Source organism: Myotis davidii, unplaced genomic scaffold (genome assembly GCF_000327345.1).
Source record: "Myotis davidii unplaced genomic scaffold, ASM32734v1 scaffold1532, whole genome shotgun sequence".
Lineage (NCBI taxonomy): Eukaryota > Metazoa > Chordata > Mammalia > Chiroptera > Vespertilionidae > Myotis > Myotis davidii.
Window position 1 is genome coordinate 148119 of NW_006283923.1, and position 6666 is coordinate 154784.

Here is a 6666-nt window from a genome sequence, read left to right on the forward strand (position 1 = left end):
GGAAGAGAAATTATACCATCTTCATTATCCCTTAACTTTTTGGAAAGGAGAGGAACAAAACAAAACAAAAAGCAAGCATAAACCAAACCAGACAGAATACTTAATTTCAAAGTATCACAATGGTTGAAAATGTGCATCTTTACTATGATCTTTATAGGTTCTGTTTAAGCCTTCAAAATAAATTATCCAGACTTTGTTTTTTATAACCTTGAATAAGTCTGCTAGGGCTACCAAACAAAATATCATTGACTGGGAGGCTTAACCAATAGGAACATATTTGCTCACAGTTCTGGAGACTGGAAGTCTGGGATCAGGGTGCCAGCATGGTTGGTTTCAGGTGAGATCCCTCTTCTTGGCCTGCAGATGGCTGCCCTCTCTCTGCATGCTCAAGGGCCTTTCCTCAGAGCATGCACAAGGGGAGAGTAAAAGCTTTGGTGTCTCTTCTTTTAAGGACATAAATTCTACCAAATCAGGGCTTAATTTATCCTTAATTATGTCTATAAAAATTCTATACAGTCAAATTAGGGGTTAGGGTTTCAATACATGAATTTTCAGGGGACAAAATTCAGTCTATAGCAACCCCCAACATTTTTAAAAGTTGTATTTGTTTGTTTTGTTTTTATATCTAACACTCACAAATACTAGCTTAATTAAAAAAAACATTTTAAATTGAAAATAAGAGTAAGACTCTTGAATCTATACTATTGACAGAAACCTTAAAGCATTTGTCATATATTTCCTCCTTTGTCTATACCAGTGGTCGGCAAACTCATTGGTCAACAGAGCCAAATATCAACAGTACAACGATTGAAATTTCTTTTGAGAATCAAATTTTTTAAACTTAAACTATATAGGTAGGTACATTCAACTTTAAATTCACTGTTTTCATCTTGCGTTTTTCTTTGCTTCTTCTTTGTAACCATGTCAAACAGGGCACCTAAGAAAATGTTTCATTTTATAATAATAAAGCCACCAACACAAAAGAATTACAATTCTTAAATTGATGACAAAAATACCTGTAGGACTTGCAGCTGGTTTGAAAAACACAGGTAACTTTATGCTTCGAGTAGGTACGTTAGTCACCCACGTGCGATTTGCGTACACGACTAGCACTAACCACTGCACAATGAGACTACTGACTTACTGGCTCACTCCATTTGTGCATGAATCACGTGCACCTCCCCCACCTTGTGTATCCCGCAGCCCGCCTGCCCCGCGTCTCCCCGTCGCCTGACCGACTGACACCCCCCACTTCTTCTAATGCCACTTCTTCAAAATAGATTCTCCCAGGTCGAAAACTGACTTCTGCGTATGGGCCACGAAGTTTCAATCACACTGTACGTGCACGCCCGCATGTGGTATTTTGTGGAAGAGCCACACTCAAGGGGCCAAAGAGCCGCATGTGGCTCGCGAGCTGTGGTTTGCTGACCACTGGTCTATACCATCTTGAAGAGATGAATCTCTATTTTATTTAAAGACATCTGGAATGGTGACACAGGCTTCTTGGATAGTCAATGTCAGAATTTAACCAACTTTTATGTCTTTCTGATATCCAATCAAACTTGTCCAATTTGAGTTATAAATACAACTAATGAAATCTTAAATTCATTCTTTAGTATATTTATCTTGCCATATTCAAAACACTTGCATATGCATCTTTTGTCTGATCACCTCAACAATCTTGAGAAGTAGACAGATAATTTCTAGTTCTCATTTTACACAGTAGCAAGAGGGTAAGTGACTTAACAACCATAACAAACAATAAAAAAAGGTAGAGCCAGCAATAAAATACATTGTTTTTAAAAACAATTGATTGTTTTTTTCTGTCTTTTCTTTTCTGTTTTCCCATGCAATGTTTCAATTGTTAAACAACTCATAAAAATTCTTAATTCTGTAAGTAGGTATTGAGGAGAGTACTGGGAGAGAATGAAAAGAAGAATAAGACATGTTTTCTCTCCTTTAGGAACTTACATTAGCTGGCATAGTACTTCCTGAAATCCAAAGAGCATGGCTTCATCAAGGCATCCATGTCTTTCTAGTCCTTAAATCGACAGTCTATGAGGATCTCATCATTTTGAATTATGGTTTAATATTCATTTATTGTTAGGATTATGGTTAAAGTGCAATTAATCTCTGATAAAGCCATATCTACACTGATTCACTAAATCAAAAATTTGAGGGTATATTCACTTTTATTACTTCTTTAATAACTAACTTCTGGTTAATCAAAAAAGTACTACAATAAATCCATGTGAGTCATGATATTGAATTGACTTTTTCTTTATAATATTTTGAGTCATGGCATGATGTTGATATTCATACCTCCTCCAATGTTTTAATGTTTATAGTACCACTTTGATTAATAAAGTATTTTGAAAAATACTTAAGATATAGCTATTACAAATAAGCAATTTTCTCAGAGTTTACACATTGCTTTATCTTTCTGACCTCCAATGATTAAGCACTTTCTTTTCCCTTTTTAAAATTATTTTCAAAATATTTCTTGAAACATTCCTTAAAGATTTTGTCTTTTAACGAAACTCATAAAAATCCATTATGTCCACTGATACAAGCTTAGTTTTAGTTTAAGAGCTTACCTTTTCAAGGGAAAGCCACTGAATCACTGATGTTTCATAATATGAAGTCTCCTAAATGGCAGATGATTTAGCTCCAGTATACCTTCAAAGATAGAAATCACAGATAAATTTGGTTTAAAATTTCTGAGAATAGTTTTGAGGATTGAATTATATTTTGTCATTAAAGAATCTGAAAAATACCAAGTTGACTAGGTCAGATTTAATGGGTTTTGATCATAATGTTTCTTAATAGCTAATATACAGAAACTTAACTCATCTTCAAATGGCCTTGCTCAAATGTGGGAAACTGCTTTAGGCCTTTCAAAATCTATAAGATAGCTAGTTATACTTGAATTAAGTAAAATAATCAAAAAGGTCGCAAGAAATCCTGTTCAATCTGAGTTTGAAAACCTTTAACATGAAGCTCTTAAAAGCAGACTGTAGCTTGGAAAGAATTACTTGCTCCATGAATGCTGCTGCTTGAATCAAGTCAGGAGCAATTCAGTCATTGCTTGGCCAGCAAGTCTCTGACACTGCATTGACACACAGAAAGTTTTAAATGTCCTGCCATGATTTTCAGAACTTGGACAAAGCCCTTCTGGCCATGCCCAGCCAGTCCTACCTATCTACAAATGTCCAGGCTTCCACATATGGACCACACAGCACATGCAAGGCAATCAAAATTAGTTAGCCATGGAATGATTTGTCTGGTGTTTTCAGCCATCTTTATAATTAACTAGAGGCCCAGTGCATGAAATTTGTGCATGGTAGGGTCCATAGCAGCGTCCAGCCGGGGGCATTTCCCATTCCCCTGCTTGCCTGCTGGCCCCACCTCGTAGTCCAACTCCCGGACAAAGTCCCAGTGGAGGGGACAATTTGCATATTAGGCTTTTATTATATAGACTAGAAGCCTGTTGCACGAAGATTTGCGCAATAAGCCTTCCTTCCCCTGGCTGCTGGCACCGGATTTCCTCTGGCACCCAGGACCCAGGCCTTTGGTCCGGCCACAGCAGAGAAGCCAAGCCTTGAAGCTTGGTTTCTCCACTGCAGCCACTTCAGTCTTCAGTCTTCACTGTGGCCAGAGCCTTCAGTCTTCGCTCTGCATCTGTGTATGCAAATTAACCACCATCTTTGTTGGGTTAATTTGCATACTCACTCTGATTGGTTGGTGGATATAGCAGAGTGACACCAATTTGCATGTTTCTCTTTTATTAGTGTAGATTGGGTAGCATTTAAGTCAATAATTCAATTATCTAATTTGGTTTTGTAACCAGGCTTTCCTAATGATTTTCTAGTTGTTTTGATTTCTAGGACCCAGTCACAGAAATAGTGAAGCTTTTATTAGTTTCTGTAAATATTCATATAACAGAGCTTTTTGAAAATAATTCATACAGACATCACTGTGTCAGTAATAAGAGTGTGGAGCCTTTAACTCAACAGTTAAGTGATTCTTTCCATTTATATGTATTACTAATACATTGACTATGCCATTCCCATTTAAGATCATTATATCTATATACAATTTTTTATCTATCATCTATCTACCATCTTCCTATCTATCTACCTATCTAAAGAGGGTGAGAGAGAAAGGTACATAAAGATATCAAACATGAGGCCAAATATTTTAATAGAGTTTGAGAAAATTTTTCTTGTAAATAAAAGTGTTTCCATAAGAAGTTATGTTATTCTGATATAAATATATATACAGCTATTGCTCTCATGTACACATGTTCATTCTCTGTCCTTGTACTCCGTTTCCTGCACTTTCCTTTTTCCATGGAGGAGCAGGGCTCTCTACCTGGTGCATTCTGGGGTCCCAGGTCGAGCCTTGCAGCGCTAGAGAGGAGTCCATTGCCCAACTGCTGCCCCCAGAGAGGCCCATTCAGCCATCACCTGCTCCACAGGATTCAGCTTGTGTCTGCAAAGTAGTATGATCAAAGGGACTATGTCTTCATTGAATTTTGTGTTGAAGGCAGTAAAAATCTTAATGTAATTTTTGAAAAATCCAAACTTACAACCAGTTGTTTTAAAGGAAGTGATAATTTTAAACAACCAATGAACTTATATACTTATTTGCATAACTCATGTCCAAACAATAGGGTGGTGAGGGCCTTGGCAGGGGAAAGGGGAGAGGATGGGAGCGGGCTGGAAGAGGCTAATGGGGGGAAAAGGAGAACCTATGTAATACTTTCAACAATAAAGATTAATAAATAGATAAGTAAAAATACCCCCCCCCCAAAGTTTTTAAAACATATAAATGAAATTGATCTTTTTAACTGCCTTGGTCCAAATAATTCCAAGCATAAAATAATGAAAAGATTAGTTTTATTTTGTTTAGGAAAAGGAGAATCTGGCCAGTCATGGCCAAAGTTAACAAAAGAAAGCGCAAAGCTTAATTGGCTAAGTGTGGAATTCAGTAATTGGAGAGACTGGGAAGATTCAGATGAAAATATATTCAGTTTGATTGTTTCTCTGAGATGATGAGCAACATGGGTGGTGATGAGGATGTAGATTTACCAAAGTAGATGGAGGAGATGATGATTCACAAGACAGTGATGATGAATAAATGCCAGATCTGGAGTAAGGAATGTTGCCTTCACCAGATTTTGAGGAAGAAAAATAACTTCTCTGCAAAATTATATAATAGAGAGAATTCCTGAGTTGATAGCTCTAAAGACAGATGCTGCATTTGCCTCCTTTAATGCATTTTTCAACCTGTTGTTTTATTAAGGTTTCATATGTACCATTGTATGGGGCAATAAGTCAGCAAAGGCAATAACCTTATGCATGAACATTTCCCAGACTTTGATGCTGTTGAAGTCCAAGACAATTGATACAGCAGTTGTGATAAATAAAAACTTCTCACTGTAGTCTTTTTTACTTATAACATAGGTACTAACATGACAGGACACTCTTGGATTACAGAAAGATAATTAAGTTTTAGATTTTAGAACATGAACTCAAGCTGGCTGAAACAAGTTGGTTGACACCTTAAATTGGTAACTTATTGTTCCTCTGTTATATTTTTCAGGATTGTTCCATAAATTTTTTTTTTAATTTACTTCACATTATTGTACACAAGTGATCACTTGTCAGTGTTTCAAATGTATCTAAGTGAATGCCCTAATTTAGATGGTTTTTGAAGCCTGTACATATGGTGTTGTTTGACCCTTAAGCTTTTACTTCACTTAGCCTAGACTAGAGGATGAAGAAAGGCTGTCCATTGTTGTTTGAGTCTTTACATTTAGACCAAATTTGTATTTGCACTCAGTATGGCAAATGACATAAATGTTAATACATTATTGGATTTTTAATTACTTTTTTATTTTTATTTATTTTATTTTATTTCTTATTTATTTTATTTATTTATTTTTATTTTATTGTATTTATTTTTAATCTTTATTGTTGAAAGTATTGCATAGGTCCCTCTTTTTTCCCCATTGACCTCTTCTAGCCTGCTCCAGCCCCCCACCCTTGGCCTTCACCACCCTATTGTTTGTGTCCATGGGTGATGCATGTATGAGAGCGTCAGCTGCGGACTGAAGGGTCCCAGGTTCGATTCCGGTCAAGGGCATGTACCTGGGTAGCGCGCACATCCCCAGTAGGGGATGTGCAGGAGGCAGCTGATCGATGTTTCTCTCTCATCGATGTTTCTGGCTCTCTATCTCTCTCCCTTCCTCTCTGTAAAAGTTCAATAAAATATATTTTAAGAAAAAGGAATTTAGAGTGTAACAACCCCTCAAATATAGAGATCAGTGAGAAAACTATGAAATTATTATTATATAATTATAAAATTACTTCTGAATACTTTTTTATTCCATGAGATTTTTTTATTTGACAAAAGGCTTAACTACCTCTTCAAGCAGAGGATCTATTAAATTCCTGAAGATTAATATCCATCAGCCTTTAAACAATGCTTGTCATGCTTGCCATTTATGAATCAAGTTCATATATAAATTAAGTTTTCCTAAACTGTAGCTATGAATTAGAGTGCCATGAAATACGCTAGTGCTAACACACTCTGGTGGGATGTTGCTATCACTTCAATTGTTTTAATGATAAATTTGCTTTAGAAAATGGCAGGATATTG

The 6666-nt window shown here is 36.3% G+C and overlaps 1 pseudogene; it reads left to right on the forward strand.

Moving 5' to 3' along the window:
• The first annotated feature begins 4352 nt into the window (after nt 1-4352).
• On the forward strand, nt 4353-5160 carry LOC102774905 (annotated as a pseudogene).
• The last annotated feature ends 1506 nt before the right edge of the window (nt 5161-6666 follow it).